The sequence below is a fragment of the Diuraphis noxia genome, unplaced genomic scaffold (assembly GCF_037042655.1).
Source record: "Diuraphis noxia isolate RWA-SAM2 unplaced genomic scaffold, SU_Dnox_SAM2 contig0001, whole genome shotgun sequence".
NCBI lineage: Eukaryota > Metazoa > Arthropoda > Insecta > Hemiptera > Aphididae > Diuraphis > Diuraphis noxia.
The window spans coordinates 65,926,962-65,947,953 of NW_028301711.1; the positions used below are offsets into that span (position 1 = coordinate 65,926,962).

The window sequence follows — 20,992 nt, forward strand, 5'->3', positions numbered from 1 at the left end:
CCAGAACATATTTTGAGTGTTTTGATTGATGCAGAAAAACAAAATATTTCAAGCCCATTAGTTTCTATCAGACCATCAATGTAAGTTTGTATGAACTTAAAAATATATTTTTTTAAGTTAATATTATCTGTTAATGTTATAACAACTAAAAAATATATATAAATGTTTTGTTAGCGTCGAAATACCTATAAGTGCAATTGATATGTCTGGAGTAGATTTTCTTTACGACGAAAATACCCTGTCAAACTGTACAGATGTTATGGGAAATTATGTAGATATTTCTTATGATAATCATTCAACTTCGGTTTCTAATTTCACAAAGTATACCTATTTATACAATTTAAATATTGTTTTAATAATTATAAAATAATTTATATTATTACTTATTAAGCATAATTTAACCATAAATACTGTTGTAAGTAATAATGACAAGTTGCCAGAGTTGTGTACTATTGATAAACAAACTAATGATGATTTTACAAACACGTAAGTTAATCACTCGACAACATTCGACTTATAACTAATATCTAAATTTAAAATATTAATTTTAAAACCAACATATTTTGTAAAATTACAGTGAAACGTGTAATGAAATAAACGGTAAAAGAATTGTCGATGTATTTTACCTTTTTGAACAAATACAAAATAGTAAACATGATGGAGGATTTGGGTGTACCTTTAATAATATGTATTTTTTATCTGAAGATCGACGAGGATGTTATTCGGAATTTTGGTTAAAGTGTAGAATGTGCAATATAAAAAAAAAATATGTTCAGTGAAAGAATCTCCGAAGACTAATTGGTCAATTAATAAATCTATTGTTAATAGTACAATAACAATTGGTAAAAATTATTAAATATTACATACCTACATAATCTATCAATACCCATTCAATTTTATTTTTTAATTTTATTGTATAGGAATAGGATACACGTAATTAAATGAATTTTTATCTGGAATAGAAATATTTCCTATGAGTTCCAAAACGTATGCTAGTATAGAAACTACTCTTGAGACAGAAATTAAGAACACTGCTTGGTTTGAAATGCAAAAGGCAGGTCAAGAAGAAAAAAAAATAGCTATTGAATCAGGTATAATCATAGAATAATAGAATTAATTACTTTGTAACTATTGCTGTTCTTGGTTGCCTCATGAATTTTGAAGTTTTAAATATTTAAACCGTTAGGTATTTTAATAAATATATTAAATGTGTATTTATTTATATAATGAATAAATATAAAATACCTATATAGCATATGTATAGATCGTAGATGTCTAGAACATATAATATTTTAAATATATTAAATATTTATTCATGTTTATTCAAATAAATTGTTATATAGATAAAAATGTACTTAACCTTGTAGGTAATGTAGATGCCGATGGCATACCTTGTATAACTGTTGTGGCTAGTGTTTGAAAATTTCATGAAATTTAAAAAAATGAAATATTTCAGTATTTTAATAAATTTTGTTTTTTTTTAAATAAGTTTTATTTTTATGTATAAAGTAAAAAGTTGTTATAATTTACTTTTATAATTTAATACTACTGAAACCAATCACTAATTACCCATTACCTACTCATTACTTCATTAGTAATGGTTTTTTTTTGTATTAATGGTATTATACATTTAAAATAGTATTCAACATTTTTAAATTGATAAAAAAACATACAAAAATGTTTAAATGATACTATATGTCTATATTAAGTATACCGAATGCTCACATTAGTGTACCATACACTTCTATAGTTCTATAAAATTAAATACTTATTATAGATTTATATATACAAATATAAATGTAGTATGCAGGTATATGGCCAAGTTTTTAATAGGAATACTAGTGATAACTAGTAGATAACTAGGTACTGAATATAGTTTAGTTTAGTTTAGTAGATATATCTAAAGCCTAAAAGGAATTGATAAATTAATTTAATATAATAATTTTTTTTGCTAATTTTTGCTATAAACAGCCGAAAACAAGACCCTAATATAGTATAAATAGTATAATATGTCAACCACGGCACTCATTGCATTAATAACAATGATTATACCAAGAACTCATGGACTGTACTGTCTGTACTATTAATAATTGATAAATAACAATCGTTATAATTTGTTTAAAAAAAAAATACAATGTTTCACGTTTTTGTGAAATATTTCACCATGTAGTGAAATATTTCACATGAAATATTTCATACTTCAAACACTAGTTGTGGCTGATGGACAATGGTCCAATAGAAGTTATCGAACCAAGTATGATGCTCTTTCCGGAGTAGTAAGTTAATGTTTTTAAATTTGTTTCATTTTTTTTTTTCTGTGGGTTAACATTTTAATATTTCATTTAGGCAAGTATAATAGGTTTTAATACTAAAAAGGTATTATTCGTTGGCATACGAAATAGATATTGTGTTGTTTGTGAAAGAGCATACAATAAAAAAAGTCGATGCTTCAGCACACGTTTGCTTTTTGAATTGGAAGGAAGGGGCGACCAGCATTGAAGCTGATGCCATCGCAAAGGGGTTTCGAAAAAGTGTAGAAACACATGGGGTAAAATATACTAAATTAATCGGTAAGATAAAGTTATAAAAATAATCATATATTGCACATATTTTTAAATATGTGCAATATATTATATAATAATAGTTAATACTAAATGGCGAATGATTACATTAACTAATATAGTAATATAAATAGGTGACGGGGACAGCAGCGTTACTAAACGGTTAAATAATATACTACCTATGGACCGCAATGTAGAGTGGAGAAAGTTGAATGTAGGAACCATTTACTTCGTAATTACTGCCAAAAGCTCATGACATTATCAAGAAATTTTGATTATCCTATTGAAATTAGGAGAAAAATATCTAAAAATATTTTAAGGATGAGAACAGATGTTACGTGTGCTATAAATTTTCGAAAATCAGAGGAAAAGCCGCTGAATGAAAAAATTGCAGGTAATTTCAAAATGTAAAATACAAATAATAATATATTGCTTTTTTTTCGTTTGTTTTTGTTGTGTTTTTTTTTATACACTTTTTTATAATCAACTTATAGCTTATATTTTATGTAAGGTCTTAGATTTGATATAGACAACGCACCAAACCATAGGATTTTTGAAAATCATGCCAAGTGCTCAACATATTTTTGTAAAAAGTCTGGTGTTGTACAAAATATTTCTCAAGAATAGAAAAATAAATATAAAAATATTTCACGAGACATTGATACAATTGTGTCCCGATTAACAAACAATGCGAATAGTTTAATAATGGATGTTGATAACAATGCTTGTGAACAGCTAAATAGTGTTATAAATAAATTTTTGGGAGGAAAGAGAATTAATTTTACTCAAAAAAGTTCCTATTCTACAAGAGTGCATGCAGCTGTAGTTAGTTATAATTCAGAGGAATATTTAAGAGCCGTTAAGAGACACATAACACACACTAGTCCAGGTAAACATTAAGTCTACACTCTACAGTAATTTATGACAAAATAATATTTAATATTTTACATTTTACCTTTACCTTTTTTTGTAGGAAAGATTGGTAAACGTTTTTTGAAAAAACACTAGAAAAAAGATACATTTGCCAAAAACGAAGAAAAATGAAATCTAAACTACTGAAAAAAAACCTAAAAGATCTAAAAGTCATCATACTAATGGAGCAGATGAAAATTATGGTAATGCTGATGCTATTGAAATTATTAAAGATGTCAAAGATGTAGAATTTATTCATGAAATGATCTTATTTGTCAGGTAATTTTTAGGAATATACATAGCTGTATTTATTATACCTTATGCTTGAATTGGAAGGGGGGATCCCTTCTTTTTTAAAAACATTTTAGTGTACCTCTTCTTATAATCAACAAAACATTTAAAGCTACATGTACACATATTTTATACTTTTATTTCATGCCCCTCTTTTCTTTTTTTTTTTTAATATAGACAGTGCTAAAATTAAAGCCATATAATATGTTTTACGATAAATAATTTTAATCATATTCATATACCTGCAGGTTACATGTAATGTTAAGAAATTAAATAGTTTATCATACTATTTTAGATCATTGGGAGAAGTTGATCGTTTACAAGTGGAGAGTATGACGAGAGATCAAGCTAATAGTGAAATGTGGAAACGTGAAAGACATTGTCGACTAACAGCAAGTAATTTTGGACGTATCTGTAAAATGCGTAGAAGCACAAGCCATAAAAATGTGATACATTCAATATTGTACTCTAGTTTTAATACCAAGTATATATTTTAATGTTTTATGTTTAAAAAAAATTTATATAATTTTAATTTTTATAACCAACGAATATTATTATAGTGCAATACAGTACGGTAAAGACATGGAACCCAGTGGCGTAACTGGATAAAAAACTAGGGGGGGCAATGTAATTTATTCACCATAATCAAAACCCTGAGTCCCTGACCCCTACATTGATTTAGTCTTAAAACCAAGGCTTCAAACCGAAATGATTTTTGTGGTTAATGGTTTTAGTTCTTCTTTAATTTTTTTCGGTTTAAAAAATCGGTTAATATTGATCCTACATTTCATGGTTATTAAAAACCGATTTTTAAATTAATAAAATCGGTTAATTTTTTTTTAATAATATGAATAATATGTTTATACTGTCTATGTTAGAAACAAATTGTAGCCCGTAGGTAACAGTTACCCATATTGTTAAATATTATTAAGTACCTAGAGAGGTCATTAATAAAATGTGCTATGAGTAGTTTAAAAAGTAGGTAAGTAGTATAAATATTATATACACATATTGACATATTTTATGCTTGGGGAACAATAAATAATAAATAAATAACCATCAAATAATTTAATTACTTTATTAACAAATAAAAGAAAGAATAGGTTTTATTTTTTGTTATTTTAGTGTGAGTTTTCTGTTACCTCCTACTCCATTCGAAACAAATTCATCAATTACTTTGTCAAAATCTATTGGCACTTCTCTTTGAATTTGTTGTAGTTTTTTTTGATCTCGATGACATGAAATCGACCAACGTCAACTGTCGTTTATTTGACATATTTTTAAAAAACGTAATTAATAATTATTTAGGAAAGCACACTATCGTAACGTAACAGAATATAATGTCGTAATAAGACAAGTACAAGTCCAACTGAACAGTGATATAAGGAATTAGCAAGAAAAAATAATATAATAATTATCTTTAATCTTTATTATACTAATATACCATTATCAGTTACTTGTTATTGATCTAAAATTAACCTGCCGTTCAGCCGTACGTTCCTGTAGTCATAATCTCGATTTCAAGATAATAACGTGTTCCCCAATCACGGATAATAATAGTCACGAGTAATGCGATTATTGCCATAACACTGACAATACGTCAACATTGTAATATTATTCAACAAGAGAAACATAAAATAAATTTAAACTTTTATAAAGTAATTTGAGGAAAAAAATATTTTAATATTATAATAATATGTTAACAGTCTTGTTAAAAATACTTTTTAAATGTGGATTATTTGTGGGGGGGCAAAATGATACTTTTGCCCACCCACAAACATTTCTGGGGGGGCAATTGCCCCCCTTGCCCCCTCGCAATTACGCCACTGATGGAACCTATTGCAAGGTTAAGATTCGAGGAAATGTCAGGGTTAAAGGTAAAATTGTGTGGATTGTTTATTGATCAAGAATACCCATATTTTGCTGCTAGTCCAGGTTTGTATTTTTTAATTATGTATTACAGTGTTAATACTTCGATCATCTAGATTATAGTTTTTCTTTTAAATCATATATTTGTTTTTTTAAATCGTCAGATGGAATTATTGATGATCAAAAGTTAATTGAAATAAAAGCACCTTACACAGCAAAAGATACAAGGAACGGAGTAGAGGCTGTTGAGACAGGAAAAGTATATATAGCATATAAATAGGCTATAACAAATATGATTTTAATATTATAAATTAACAAATGAATTCAATTTAACTTAAGCATATTTTTATTTTTAGTTAAACTACTGTACAATCGAAGATGGAAGTTTAATACTAAAAAAAAATCATAATTATTTTTACCAAATACAAGGACAGTTGCACATATCCGAAAGAAAGTTGTGTTTTTTATAATTTATACTCCACAGTGGATATCAATTCAGGAAATAAATTATGACCATGATTTCTGGACAACTTCTATGGTTAACAAATTAAAGTCGTGAGTAACGTAGTTCACCAACGTATAAAGAATATTTAGCTAACAGTATTATTTAATTGTAAATAATATACGCTATTAAATTATACAATTATATTTAAAAATAGACATAATAAAATTATAGACTAATAATAAAATGTATGTCTATATAATAGGTCTATAGATACCTATTTAGACAAACTACTATATAAGTCACTATCATGTTAAGTAATATATATATATATAAACCGTATCTAATACAAACTTTTATAATTTTTAGGTTTTATTTGGAAAGTTTAGTTCCAGAGATAGTTGACCCAGCATTTGGACATAGATTAATGATATCCGATATAAGAGAAACAAATACCAACACGATTAAAACTGTGAAAAAAAAATTTTTTAAATAATCATCTGTACCTACCTAATAAATTATGTTATGTATTGCACCAACCTAACCTATGTAGGTACTTTGCACAATTTGGTAATTTCAGAATATATCGACTATCGAAATATTAACTTAAAAGAAAATCACAATAATATAATATATGTCTGCATGTTTTAATAACATTTAATTCAACCTACCGTATTATTTTAAAAAATAAATAAATAACCTACACAGTCTCTTTATAGCAAAATAAATAACTATAATTAAGATATTTAATTTATTATTATCTAAATAATAATCATAATAAATTATATAATAAAATAAGGTTATAATCAATAATGGGTATATATCAATAAGGTGTTATGATGAGTCGATGGGAAGACGCCTAATTTTTTTTGATTTACCCAATTTAATTATAATATTCAATAATTAGTAGGTATATAACATATATTATTTAGATTATAATTATATTAGGTTAGTAAGGGTATAATATTTAAATAACTAATAAGTAATAAGGCAATAAATACAAAACCATTCAATTAGGCTGTATTACATTTGATGTAAAAGTATTTTATAAGAGTTGAGATGTTATAATTTTAATAAACGAAAAGTTGCCAATTATATTGTAGATAAAACAGTCAACAGAATAGCATTAATATCTACTATTGATCCTATAAGATCTAGAAATTAAGTACCTACCTATTTAAGAACGTAGTAACTGTATTTCAAAATGCTAATCATAAAATATATACGCATAACGCGACGTAAGCATGTAAAAGTACATGACTACATCATGACAACATACATCAGACACATTTCTGCCTAAAGGAAAACGTTCGGTATTATATTTCAATAAGTAAAAATGCAATAAATACAAATTAAACCATGTTATAATACAGCGTATACGATCTATATATTGGTACATACATTTAGGTAGTCAGTGACTTAAATTATAATAAAAATTTAGAATTTTAAAATATCACGGCGTGTATGAATTTTATAATGACGCGAAACGTCTAAATAAAAAATAAATAAATAATAATAAATAATAATAATAAATATAATAAATAATAATAAATAATAAATAATAATAATAATAATAATAAATAATAATACCACACACACAATTCGGATTCAGACCAAAACACTTGACATTGCATCAATTACACAAAACAGTCACTATCATATACAGTTCCCAGGATAAAAAACAGTTCTGTATAGCAGTATTACTTGACATCTCCCAAGCCTTTGATCGGGTATGGCACAATGGACTAATGCACAAACTTAATAAGTTTTTAACCTCCCATTATGATGAAAACATTTACTTAATGCATTATTTTCCAATTTATTTCTATGAACAAAAATCCATCACAACACAAGAAACAAATACGGACGATTGTGTTGAAGAATATGTTGTAAATGAGGAGGAGTTTGATGATGATGCGCCATCAACGCATGCAAATTTGTCGTTTACTAATCGTAATTATTATTATTTCTGTGCTTATTTACTTCATAATATTGTATTATGAACCTTGTGATAAATATAATTATAATTAATATAATAAATATAATATAATTAATATTGATACATTTATGATTTACGTATAGTAATCAAACAATTTCCACCAACTACATCTTCATCACTAGAAGAGATAGATATAGTTGATACAGATATAAATAAAGAATCATATATTTGTACAGATGAAAATCAAGAGCAACGTAGGTCTAGATTCAAATATTAAACAAAAATAAAATGTGTAGAACTTTAATAGCAAAATGCCTGAAATTATAAAAATTTAATTACTGTTTATCAGATAATAATCAAAACAATTCAACTTGGTCTCCTTTAAACTCAACAAAAATGCTAAGAACAACATCTAAAAATCCAAAATTAGTATTTAATAACAGTCATCAAAAACAATGTGAGCTTTTATAATTTTAAATAAAATATTAATTTTCTGCTACATGCAGACATTTAAATATGTACTACAATGTCTTCTTAAAAATTTGTAGCTAACAATAAGAAACATTGCATGACCATGAAACGTTGACATGAAAAGTTTGAAGACCTTGCAGTATCCAAAATGGAGTTGGTATCTCTGCAACAACAACTTGTTAGACAAGAACTTTTACAGTCGTCTATTGAACACGAAACAAAATTAAAATATATGGCAGAAGAACATGCATTAAAACTTGAGATCTTAAGAGTTGAGTTAGAAATTAAAAAAAAAAATAATTTAATTTAATTTAATTGAAAGCTTAATATAAAGCTAATAAAAGCTATAAAAACCTTTTTTTTAATACTTTCTTAAAACGTTTAACCATCAATAATAAATAATAAACAGTAAAATTTTAATTCCTAAATATAATTGTATTTTCATTGTAATTATAATTAATATAAGATTGTGAAATAAGTAAAAAATAGTTATAAAATATATTATTATTAATATCAAATAGTAATTAAAATGAAATAATAAAATATATTATTACTAATAGTGATACCTAATAGTAGTAATATTATATAAGTAAAAAATGTATATTTATATTTATTTATAATAGTATATAATTCCTAATTTTTTAAATAATAAAAGTTTTATCTAAGCAAATCAAAATTTGTATGTTTTCAATGAAGATACCTAATGTTTATAGTCTAGAGAAATACTCTCTTATCAATTGTTGTCTTGCACAACCTTCTTCATCTATTACTTCATGATTAACATTGATTATTTCATTTGGTGGTAATACTACGTCTATGAGATCAGGGGCTTCTAAATCATTGTTATCGCATGCAATGTTATGTAATATAGAACAAGCAACAATTATAGCTTGTGATGTAGTTAGCTTCAAGCGTAGACCAAGAGATAAAATTGGGAATCTACGTTTAAGAACTCCATATGTTCTTTCTACTGGATTTCTGGTTCTAATTATTGACTCATTGTACAGCTCTTCAATATTTCCCCTTGGATTTATAAAAGGAGTCACAATATGACTGGTATTTTTATATCCACTATCTGCAACAATTAAGCTATTTCCCCATTTACCATTAACCAATTGACTGTAAATATTTGAATTTTTGAAAATTGTTTGATCATGGTAAGATCCTGGCCAGCGAGCTACAATGTCCATTATTTTTAAATCAGGCGAAACAACTGTTTGGACGTTCAATGAAAAATATCCTTTTCTGTTTCGAAAATACTCAGCATTATGACCTCCTAAAATATTATTATAATTATTATTTTATGTGATACATAAAAATATGTATCTGCTAATAAAAAAGAGTAAATTTGTTTTTGCAACATCATAGGCAGTAACACCCTATAGGGCATTAAAAAATAATAATTGAGCAGATGTTTTATTGGTGATTAAGATACCAGACTTCCACCTGTGTATATCATTACAATATAAATTCTTTTTATATGAAGTTAGTAATAATAGTTAATAATAATCAATAACCTGGCTTTGAATTCGAATATGTGTGCAATCTATTGCACCTATAGCTCTCGGAAATCTAGCAATTTTGTAAAAACATCTCTGTAATGTATACACTTCTTCATCTGTAGTTGGCATACGAATAAATTGATGACATAGGCTTGCAATAGCTGTGCTAACAGTACGAACAATAACACATGCAGAAGATTTACTAACACCGAGAAAGTCACCAGCAGTAATAAGAAAACTTCCTGTTGCATAGAATCGCAGTGTTAATAATAATTTGTCTATGGGTGCTATTGCACAATTCCTTTAGAAATAAAGAGAAATTAAAAAATATTATTAAAAAATTAAAGATTATTAATTGGAATTGTATAGACCGATTCCAACATGTATAGTAGGTTGCCATTTAAAAATAGTAAGGTGTATCATATTGATGTGAGATAATTATAAATAAATTTAGAATGGTGTAAAGAATGTTGGTTTAATACTTGAAAATACTTGCAAACTTATATTTTAATTTCATAAATACAACATTTTACCTTACTATTTTTGTACAAAATAGGAAGTACCTACAATTATTTTTATATTTTATTTGTTTAAAGCAACTTTTTAATTTTTTTATCCAAACTTACCATTGGTTTTCTACAGATATATTGCCCGTTATTAATTCTAAAACTTGTTCAACAACAACTTTAGAAAGTCTAAACCTTATCCTAAAATCATGATCATCCCATTTTATTATATGATTAATTCTATCTCGTACCGTGTAAGGTCTTCGACGATAATTAATAAACTCTAATATTTCATCATCGTCGTCATCAAATAAAAGATTTGGCTGAATATTCATTATATTATAATAGTTATTTATTCTAAACAAAAATTTAGGTCGGGTACCTACACATAAAATTTATATATTTTGAAATAAAGTTGTACAATACAATCATATAATGATGAGGTACCTAGTTTATTTTTTTAATAATAATATAATAATAATGTATAAACTCTATGTTTTAATCCTTCAGTTAAACATTTAACTAGTAGAAAAAGTAATCGATAACTTAACCAACACTTTATCCTACAGTTATGTTTAACCATTAACTGATAAACTGAAAAGTTTCAGTTAACTCTCTGTTAAATTTAACTGATAGTTAAATGTCTCTAACTAGCAGTTAAATATGACTGAAAAACCGGGCCTAAGACGAACGTTCATATAATAATAAACGTCGCTCCCGAACGCATATTAACATACTGTACATTGCTACACGACCGCTGTTCTCTGATTGGCCGATTCAAATTTACCGTGGTTTTATTTAATAATTATTATCAAAGAATAATATGATATCAGATGCCGCGGTTTTACATAAAATATATTTAAAATTATAATATTTATTATCATCAGGGTTGGGATTTTATAGCACTTAAAATTGCATAAATATGCGCTATAATATGACCTTAACTATCGCTAAATATGCGCTAAAAATATGCAATAAAAACAACAAAATATGCAAAAAAAATGGAAATTTATTAATTAATCACTTACAAATTTGAAGTTATTATAGGTAGTTACTTAAGTTAATTATCGCTAAATATGCGCTAAAAATATGCAAACAACAATACGTACAACAATACGGTATACGTAATTCAGTCACTCTGGTCAGAATCCTGAAGGGCTGTAAAAAAAATTACCCAATTAATTATTTTCAAAAATTTTAAATAAAAAGTAAGCGATTTAAAATGTTTACCTTGAGTGTTACATTGGATTATTAAATGCTTGGCCAGATTATCAAATTTGAATTTACGGCGGTTGTCAGCCAACAAAGTCTTGTACGTCGAAAATGAACGTTCGACGTCCACTGACACAATTGGTGCGTATTTGAAATATACAATATCGCTACATGTAAGTTCACCAAGTAATTCACCAATATTTGTATTTTCATCCCCATCCAAGATATTTGAAATATGTTTCAATTTAGACAAACCACTATTTTTTTCTAAAACGTTTTTTAATTTTATGTATATAGGATGGTAAGGTTCACCATTTAGTGTTTTCAGTGTTTCTTCGATATCTTTAATAATATTTAATGATGTGGCTAAGGACAGATTTTTTGCTTGCAATTTATCAATGGCTACAGATAAAATAGAAAAATTTGATTTAATGTATGCCAAGTTATTTTCAAGATTTGGTTTGTCTAAACATTTTTTTGCTTTTTGAATACTAATCGCATCTTCTTGGTCGAGTAATCCAATAATATGACGAACAGCTTGTATATTCTCGCAATAATAGGTAGCTGCATTAATCCAGGTTCCCCAACGTGTAATAACTGGTTCTGGCGGAAAGTTTACTCCAGGAAGTTCATTTTTAAATAATTGTAACCGACTCGGAGCTTTTTTAAATACTTGTTTAACACTTGCTATTAACTTATCCACTGTACTGAAATGAGATCTAACTTGTTCTGCTACTTTGTGTAAACCATGGGCTGCACACGTCACGTGTAGCATTTTAGAATAGAAAACTTGGAGAGCCGTCCCTGCCTTTACCATATATGATGCGGCGTCTGATACAAATAAAAGAACATGTTCATGTTGTACTCCGTTCGGCCACAATATACCCATTGACTTGTTGAATAGCTGGCTGATAGAAGAAAAATTTGTTTTTCCTAGTTCTTCAGTATGAAGTAAAAATACAACGCCTTAACGATCGGCTTCAAGACTGCCGACAATCACATTGGCTATATACCGTCCTTCGACATCGGTTGTTTCATCGATACTGACCCATATTCGCTTAGAAGATAATTTAGACCGAATGTTTTCCATAGTCTCGTTATATATATCATCCACATATAACTTTCTTAACGTGGTTTGATCTGGAATCGGATTTTTCATGTACGTTTCAAGAAATTGTCGAAATATTGGATTAGATAATTTATTTAAAGGAATGTTTGCCGCTATAAATGCTTTACATAAATCGACATTAAAAGAGTTTTTTTGGTACCTCGTAAGAAACTGTTGTTTTTTTTCAATTTTATTTTGATGGCGTTTCGTTGCTTTAATATGTTTATCTGTCTTTAAGTGCTGAGTTATGTTAAATTTTTTTTCACTGTTCACTTTACACTCACATAATTGACAAAATAATACATTGTCATCTACCTTAAACACTTCTTCTCCGAACTCTGATACAAAATTATTGAGTTTACACAAAAGAGATGACTTAACTTTTGGCATTTTAAAACAAAGTTATTGCACATAAACGGCGAAAATACAATGTAACACGTGAGTAGGTACTGACTACAGGCACACGAGACAACTAGGTACCTATATAAAATGAATTGACTATAGTCTATAATACAACGTTGATAATCGGCGATTAATAATCGCAGTAGAAATCGACAAAAAAAAAACCCAACAAAATTAGCAGATAACAAAAATTAGAACCAAATACCTAAAACTAAATTATCGTAGTATTATATTATACCTATACAGGGCGATTTTTTTATCATGAACCACTCATTATTTCAAAAAGTATCAATGTTTTTGAAAATATTAACGCTGTACGGCATTGCATCATAGTAATCGGCCTATTTACTTAATCTATAGGTACATTTACAATTTATTTGATAATTCAATTGAGAAAAATCTAAAAACATGTTTACTAAAATATAATTTCATAACATTTTGACAGATTTTGATTCAAAAACAGGTAAAAATGCAAAAAAAATCTCAAAAAACCCCAAAAAAGCAGTAAAAACTAAAAAATCGTAAAATATGCAAAAAAAAGCAAAATAAAATTTTTAATTTGAGTTCTCTGTATCATGAAACACATTTTTAGCTTACTCTGCTATTTTTTAAGCATCTCATAAGAAATATGCAAATGCTATAAAATCCCAACCCTGATTATCATTAATAGTAAAGTATATAAAGTTTATAATATTTATTTTTTGCAAATATAGGTACAACAATATGCAACACTAGAGTGAAGTTCAGTTTATAAATTAGGTATACATGTTATTATGTCTCTATATATAAGAGTCAAGAGAATTAATAAATAAAAATAAAAATAATTGCTATATTATAATGCCATAGTCTAGATTATACAAAAACATTTTAATTCCCTAACATTTTTGAAGCTTAATAAACTAATGTTTAGTTTTTTACAGAAAATTGATCCTATGGTTAAGATTTTAAATAATAGTTAGCTATAATAAAACAAGTACCTATTATAATAATACCTAATTGTAATGTTATCACAATGCGTCAATGGGTTATTGTTTTCACCATTAAAATTTACAAAATGAATCTGCATTTGCCTAATTCATTCATTAACAAAGTAGTAACTGAACTAGAATGTTATGAATATGTTATTCGATCAAACATTAAAACTAAAGAGGACTGTAATTTGTGGGTTTGTGAATTTGGAAAATTAAATAATATTAAATCTAGATCTTCTCGACCATGTTGGAAAAAAATTAATTGTTCGTAAGTATAATATTATAGGTGCATTATACCAATCAGAGAATATATTACATTTATGTAAAAGTGGCAAATACTCACAAATGTTCATAAAATATAATTCTGGGACATTAGGTATTGTATAATTTACAATTAATATAAAAACATTTTAATATATACTATATTATTATAGTATAAGTCAGTTTTTGAATTTAACACTAAATTTGTATGATTTAATAATAATTAATTATTAATATGGTTGAGTTTAAATTATTAAGAAAATATAAATATAAATGTAATACATTTTTAGTAAGGTAATATTATGAGGTGATCTATCCACTACTATCCTGTCATTATGCCTGTCAAACTAAAATGTTTCAATATAAAAGTGCATATACTATACATATTATATACCTACTTAAATTTTTTATTTAATTATTAACAAGTGTTTAATTACAATAAATTATAATACAATATATTATTATTTTTGTTGTTATGGTGTTGACTGTTGTTGTCATAGTTATAATAATTATTAATTATATTTTAAGTTGGGTGAGTCTTAAATTAAATGATTTAATAAAGTAGAAAATATTTTACACTAACGGTTAGGTAAATTCAATAGATATTGTAATATTTGTATTAATTCAGTAAAATCTATTTTTTGGTACCTAACACTAATCAATGATTAGTATTATATTATGTATTATATAATATTATTATATATTATATATATTGTATTATATTATGTAATAAATTATAATATGATATATATTGCTTACAAGTAGATGATATCAGGTATGTTTTTTATATAATGTAGGTTAGGTATATAGGCTATTATTTATATAATATATAATATATTTTAATTTGTGGCTATACTAAAACAAGTACCTATAATAATTATTTTAATCAAAACCATATCATATTTTTCAATTTTATACTCTTACATGTATTTAGAGATATTATTAACTATATTTTTAATTTAGCAAAGTTGAAATTTGTAAATCTCGTATTAAATTATTTTGTTTATATCTGCCTATGCAGTATGTACACATATTGTAGACTTTTATAATTTTGTATTTATATATAATTAACCCCAATTGGCTTTTATTGCAGTATTGACAAAAGTATTTTAACAAAACAAAATATTAAGGATACAATAAATCTATGTGTTAAAATAGGAATAAAATATATATACTTATACTTATATATATAATATATATAATAATATATACCTTTACCATCACATCTGAATAGGTTGTAGGTAAAATAATAGTTTATTACAAATACAGTAATATAATGTACGGTAGTTAATTAATTACTTAATAAATAGGTATATAAAACAAAATTTAAGATCTATGTTAGGTACTTAGGTTTAAAATAAATTTATCTGATTTTTAATTATTTGTAACTTTTTTTTCTATTTATCTTGCAACTTCTTCAAGTTCAAATTAATTTTTTTTTGACTTGAAACTTAACTTTTATTTTCCTATATTAACTTAACAAAGTAAAAAAATTGGTCAAGTTATTATAAATAATAATTATTCCAAAATGTAAGTAGCTATATAAATAAGTATACAATATATTTGTTATTTACATATTTTATGTTATCTTTTAATTTCTGAACAAGTAATAACTATATTATCATAATTAATATTGTATTATATTATATGTGGAAGTAATGTGATAATTATTATTAAAATATTACACCTAAATATATTATATCTTTTGTTTAATATTCAGGAAACATTGTTTTGGACTCGTTAAGTCCAAAACGTCTTCGGCAGCGGTACATATGTGGTGATCATTTCGAATCAAACATGTACATGAACCCAAAAGCTAAAGTGTTAACATTAATTCCAAACGCTGTTCCTAAAAGATATCATAATGTTTCTCCTAAACGTAATGTTTTTTATAACATAACGTAACATTAATATTTTAGTATTGATGATGTTGTTAAACAATTTCAGAATCTCCAGATCAAAGTTCATCGGCCTTCTTTAAAATATTGAAAATAAATATACACACATTTTCTTATAAGCATTTGTAGTTAAAATGTTACGAAAAAATTTCAAATTTAAGTTTAAGGTTAGGTTAAAATAATACTCAAAATTATATTTCGCGCTTATGGGCTACAGCCGTTTATAACTCAAAAACTAATAACTAGGGTTCGGAAGTTATAGGAGATGCATATATTGCAGTTCTGTATGCTTTCGATTTATAGCAGACCAAGCTGGAAATCCAAGCTATACAAAGTTGAGTTTAAAAATTGAAAAATAAAAATGCATATTTTTACAGTGGCAGTTGCAAAATAAAAGAAATACATACTCACGATTTTTTTTTATAAGCATTCAAAGTTTGAGTTTTGACAACATATTATGTAAAAATCAAGAAAATTCACAAATTATTTTAAGCTAGAAATTCATAATAAATTTTGTTTTTAAATCTAAGATTTGAAAATTTAATACAAGATTCCTAACAAGTTTGTCAATCTTTATCACAAATAAAAAGTCCACCGGAAATTCATATTACATTTTTATGAGCATTTGAAATTTAAATTTTTACGACATTGGATTTTCAATGGATTTCACATTTAGCGATTTTCTTATTTTGGTGTAACACTAAAAGTCTAAAACAAATGACCGCAGATACTTGAAATTTTTACTGAATGTTTATACAGGCATTTTCTATATTTGATAACATTTTCACAAAGTTATAAGAATACATAGGCACATTTTTTTTAAATTAGCATTTGAAGTTAAAATGTTGACTAAATACGTAAAAATTACGGCAATGTTCAAATTATCTTAGATAGAAATTCATAAAAACTTTTCCTTTTATACCTAAGATTTGAAAATTTTATACAAGGCTCCTAAAATAATTTTACAATAGCATTTGAAAAATAAAAGAAATATATAGTCACAAATTTTTTTTATAAGCATTTACAGTTCAAATTTTGACTAAATACATAAAAATTACGGCAATGTTCAAATTATCTTAGATCGAAATTCATAAAAGTTTTTCTTTTTAATTCTAAGATTTGAGAATTTAATACAAGGCTCATAATATAGTTTTGCAATAGCAGTTGAAAAATAAAAGAAATGTATAGCCACAATTTTTTTTTACATGCATTCAAATTTTAATTTTGACAACATACGTAAAAATCACGAAAATTCGTAAATTATTTTATCCTAGAAATTCATAAAAAATTTAAAATTTAAAGCCTTGTAAAATTTTTTTAATTAACTTACACTCGACTTATTTTATAATTATTATAAGAAAAACTTATGGATAACCTTGCAATAAATTTTTTGCTTTTTATACAATATAGTTTATAAATTGTTAACTACAAAACAATTTGCAAATATTTGTGATTTTGACAAATTATATCAATATTTGAATTACAAACGCTAATAAAAAAAATTATGCCTCTGTATTCTTATATAATTTTTTAATCACTGTAATACGTACTAACTTATGAGGAACTTTGTATTAAATTTTCAAATATTTTGACTCAGCCAAAAAAAAATGTATCGATATTTATTTCGAGTTCTCTATAGCTATTTGATGGAAAAATTATGGAAAACTTAGTGTGGCAGTACCTTAGATATAAACACAAACAATTTTATGATTTTCAACTACAAAATTACTTTCAAATTTTCGTGATTATGGCATATTTGATATTTCTTAAATATTTAAACTTTAAATGTACTTTAGTCACAATTTTTTAATTTTTTTCAAGTGAATAAATATCGCTATAGTATAGAAATTTGGTAAAAATGTCATAAATCATACATTCATCACAAGTTCAATATCTAAAAGCAATAACATTAATGTAACTTTTTTAAATCCCGATTTGTAATTTTGTTTTTATGCAATAGCAGACTTACGTTTATTTAATACTACAAATAGCTCATTCGGTAGTAGGTTAATTCAAGATTTTTTACCCAATGAACTCAAATTATTAACACCGAAAAAAACATACACTAGAGATCCAAACGATGAAAGTAGACTTGATGTTTATGAACATGATTTTAGTAGTCCTGCGTATTCTGTAGTATCACCAGCAACTAAATTATACGTGTCTCAACTTGTACAGCTTCCGAGTCCCCATAAAAAGGCTAAAACTGAAAATATGATTATTCCGTACGATCAATTGTTAGAAAAATATGAAAAACAGAAAAAACTATTATCTAGGAAGAGAGCAAATATTTGTCGTTTAAAAAACAATTAAATAACAAACATAAAAATGACAAACTGAACCATAAATTATTTATTAAAAAAACAAAATTTGTATCGAAAAACTCAAAATCTTTAGTTACTATGCAATTGCTCCATAAAAAACGAAGACCTTGGTTACAAAATGAAAAAATTTTAGTTATTTCTACATATATTCTATAAATCTCCAGCTGCTTACAAGTTTATGAGAAAAAATAATATTATTTTACCAGGTGTAAGTACATTACACACATGGCTCAAAGCTCTACAATATATGCCTGGTTTTATTACAGAATATACGGAAGAATATATGAGTCAATTAAGAATGATGTGCTATGTCTTTACAAGAAAAAAAATGTGTTGTGATGGTAGACGAAATGTCAATAAAATATTCTTTAGAATACAACAAATCATTAGACATGATAGAAGGATATGAGGATCTAGGACATTTGGTTCGGTCTAGTCTGCCCGCTAAACTGGCCTTTGTCATAATGATACGTGGTTAATATAATAAATGGAAATTACCAATGTCCTACTTCTTAAGTTCAACTGGTGTCAAAGGAGATTTAATGGCACAAATAATGAAAAGTTGTATTTCGGAATTAATTAAAATTGGTTTTAATCCTGTATGCATTACATGTGATCAAGGTACAGCCAATCGAAAAATGTTTGCAATATTTAATGCCACACCAGAGAAGCCATACACAACCATAGAAGGGAAAAATGTATCTTATTTACGACGTGCCACATCTATTAAAAAGCATTAGAAATAATTTAATAAACGGTAATATATTATTAAAGACTTCGGAATCTACGAAAACAATAAGGTTTTATGATTTTAAAAAAACATATGAAATTGATCGTTTAAGTGTAACCACCAGAGCTATGTGCAAAATAGGCGATCAGCATATAAATCCAAATCCATGGCAAAAAATGAGCTGTAAGATTGCAATTCAAACGATTAGCAATAGTGCGTCTGCAGCCATTAAAACATGTGTAGCAACTGGGGAGTTAAATTCAACAACGGCATTAGACACGGCTAATTTTTTTCAAGAACTAAATGATTTATTTGACGTGTTAAACAGTAAAAATATGTTTGATAAAAATCATAATAGAAGACATATGTGTGAAAAGAATCCTAATGCTTTAAATATAATTAAAAAATTAATCGATACATTTAAAAATGCAGAAAAACAAAGTTTTAAACCATCAAATAAAATTAAAAAAGATGTACCACCATGCTTCACAGTATTCATTTGGACTTTAAATGCAATATTAAATTTGTATGAGTCTCAAAAATCAGAAATGTCATTGACTATACCTTTAACAAAATTTTTTTTAATGACTAACCGGTTGTGTCAGGATCCTATTGAGAACTTATTTTCAATATCCGCCAAAAAGGAGGTTACTGTAAGAACCCAACTTGTCGTACTCTAAGATATTCTTTTGCGAGTGTATGTTCTTTTTGGATGTTAAATTGTGCTTCGGAAAAGTCCAACTGTGAAGAAGATGATGACGTGTTTTTGAATTCTAGTAAAATGCCGATAAGAGCGAAAATAGATACTATGAAAAATAACAATAGCAATGAAGACGATTGGGAATCAAATAGACAACTTTTGAAATCACAAACATACACGTACCTATAATGATTCTACGTCAGAAGAAGAACCACGGAATGGAACGTTTATAACTCTTGAAACGTGTTCACAAATATATTATGCTGGATATTTGGGAAAGAAATGTTTGGAACAATTCCATTGTGAACAATGTCAAAATTACTTATTAAAATCAAATACAACATTAGATGATAAAAACCAGCTGTTAATTTTAAATAAAACATTTGAAAATATCGAATTAAATTCCAATTCTGGATTGAGGGCTCCATTTGACAATCTGGAACAATTTATAATTATATGCTTAAATGTTTTCAAACAAAACTATAATCAATTGAAAAGTGAAAAATATTTGGTTAATCAATTAATGACCAAAGCAAATCAAAATATGCCCAAAAATATTATACCACTAGAATGTGCTAAACATTTTGAGTACATTATGAAATTGCTATTTGTTGTCGATATATACAAAACATGTAAATGGTCTTCAAAAATATCTGAACACAATAAAATAACCACCTTCTCACAGAAACCAAATCAAAAATTAAAAATCTTACAACACTTATAAAATTTACACGATACATTCCATATAATGCACTTACATCCTAGAATGTATAAACGGCAATCTTCTGAACTTAATATTATTTTATAAACAAACATGTACATAAAATAATAAATACATAAATATGTAATGATGACAAATTATTATATTAAACATTATACTATATTTTATTTAT

General features: G+C 26.1%; 4 pseudogenes; 3 read left to right on the top strand and 1 right to left on the bottom strand.

The window, feature by feature from the left end:
• Positions 1-958: 958 nt before the first annotated feature.
• On the top strand, positions 959-6,571 carry LOC149061345 (uncharacterized; annotated as a pseudogene).
• A 1,110-nt stretch (positions 6,572-7,681) lies between these two features.
• LOC149061346 (uncharacterized) lies at positions 7,682-8,795 on the top strand (annotated as a pseudogene).
• Positions 8,796-11,530: 2,735 nt separating this feature from the next.
• On the bottom strand, positions 11,531-13,203 carry LOC149061347 (uncharacterized; annotated as a pseudogene).
• A 6,531-nt stretch (positions 13,204-19,734) lies between these two features.
• Positions 19,735-20,823, top strand: LOC149061348 (uncharacterized; annotated as a pseudogene).
• The last annotated feature ends 169 nt before the right edge of the window (positions 20,824-20,992 follow it).